Source organism: Branchiostoma floridae, unplaced genomic scaffold (genome assembly GCF_000003815.2).
Source record: "Branchiostoma floridae strain S238N-H82 unplaced genomic scaffold, Bfl_VNyyK Sc7u5tJ_1022, whole genome shotgun sequence".
Classification (NCBI taxonomy): Eukaryota; Metazoa; Chordata; class Leptocardii; order Amphioxiformes; family Branchiostomatidae; genus Branchiostoma; species Branchiostoma floridae.
Genome location: NW_023365582.1, coordinates 7,328 through 9,293, shown reverse-complemented (window position 1 = coordinate 9,293; position 1,966 = coordinate 7,328). Strand labels below are relative to the sequence as shown.

Here is a 1,966-nt window from a genome sequence, read left to right as displayed (position 1 = left end):
TGGCAAACAGCTGTGTCCTTAAATATAGGTCAAAATGAGATGCATCTGTATATAGAAAACACTGTTTATTTCTGTTAATTGGATAACTTTCCCTAAGTAATTATATCAAATAGATGTTGATAATCAACCAAAGTACCTAGCTACCAAAAACAAAAAAATATCCATCAATCTCCTCTGCAGTTATCCTTCTTAAAAGCTACAAACTATAAGACCCACTGCAGTTCCAAACAAGCTGCTAGGGGCCCCAAAATTAGACCATTGACTCCTAGTACCAACAGCTATCCACCATTAAAAAATCATGAACCTGGCACTTCTGGAAAATTTAGGCGCAAACTTTGATGCTCACTTGCAGTACCAAAACAAGTCGCCAGGAGGCCCATTATCGAACTTGACCTTCCTTTCTGTGTCCCCTACCTATCAACCAAATATCATTAGCATCCATCAAGAACATCTCGAGTTATCTTGCATACAGACAATCGCACTTACATACAAAGCCAGCTACAGCACCATAGGTAAAAGGTAGCTAAACCATTCTTGCACATGACAATCCTTTCCACAACCGCTAAACACCTGCCAAATATCGTGGAAATCGCCCAGCTACATTTTGACTTATGCTTCCCGAAAAAACACCAAAAAAAATACCAAGCTCGCTAATGTACCGTAGGAAAACGCCAGGTAACCCATTTTCGAACTAGGCATGCCTTTCAACAACCGCTACACACCTGCAAAAAATAAAAAAAGTTCCATCCACAATTTCTCGAGTTATATGCTGTTGACCTACATACAGACCCAAGTCAGGCAAAAACATAATCTTCTTGGCGAAGCTAAAGATTACAATGGCCTTTCACCTAGGTGGGAAGGACACCCTGGGGTACTTTTATCAAGCTGAAAGCCGGTCAGCGTCAGGTCCTTGCTGCTGTTGAGGCTACGGGCGCTAGACGTCATCGCGGCAAGTAAGCCCTCTTCGCCATCGCCATAGAGAACTCCTATAACCGAAAAATAGCACATTAAGATTTGGTGATATTGTCAGGGTTTTCGTTCCTGTGTTATGGTGGTTGTCCTCAGAGGCCAGACCTAATCCTGTCCGTTATGCTCTACTATAGCTAACTACGTTTTCGGAATTCGAAGTCACCATATGTATGTTAAAGCAACAATTGATATGCAGCGTGCAGCACATCTGAGTAAAGCACTAAGCTTTGGGTGTTTGCCACCTTAAAGAATAGAGATGATAAAGCTTAATCACCTTTAACATCGTTGCTATACACGGTACTGTCTCGCGACACGTACTGACTATAGTAGTATCATACACAGTAAACACTACACTACATGATGTGGAAGGAATAACCTGGATATGCTTAAGTTGTGCTGTTTTCAGTTCTGACTGTATCCAGTTTCTAACACTGTTTTAAGCTGGGTGGCTGTTACAGACTGTACACAATCTGAGAATACAATACAAAACACACACCCTCCCCCCATGCCCAGCTAAAAAGTCTGCTATTGAGGCTACCAGGTAACTGTATTTACCTACCAACGTTCAACCGCTTGCCGTCACCATGGCAACTACAGAGCAACACCAGGAAGATCCCGACAGTCCAGGCAGTATGGGCATTGTGACAGCTTAATACCGCCATCTTTTCCTGCTACATGAGACTGGATACAGAACAGTATGACAGGCCTTTATATCTGTCACCGCGGCCTCACTGAAACTGCAGCAATTTGTTGCGGCAAACTTGATGTTTGTACGTATCAGAACGATTTCTACGGGACCAAATCATGAGTGACGTATCTGTTCATCAGTAAAAGCCTTTGGTCCATTACGGTTTTGTGTTTCTTATCTTGTATTTTACCCATACCAATTTCTACTGATAACCTGACCCCTTGCCGCTCGCGCTTATCTGTACCTTTCAAGATGAGACCTAATTCACCAGTTGATTGACGTTAATTACAATTTAGCTCCTGTTTTTAA

The 1,966-nt window shown here is 42.3% G+C and overlaps 1 long non-coding RNA gene across 1 annotated transcript in view; it reads right to left on the bottom strand.

The window, feature by feature from the left end:
- LOC118407250 overlaps positions 1–1,609 on the bottom strand; it is a 2,497-nt gene extending 888 nt beyond the window's left edge. The window contains exons 1-2 of the long non-coding RNA XR_004830122.1: positions 1,529–1,609; positions 849–986 (exon numbers count right to left, since the gene is read on the bottom strand). This is a non-coding gene — a long non-coding RNA (uncharacterized LOC118407250). The remainder of the gene's footprint in view (positions 1–848; positions 987–1,528) is intronic.
- Positions 1,610–1,966: the final 357 nt, after the last annotated feature.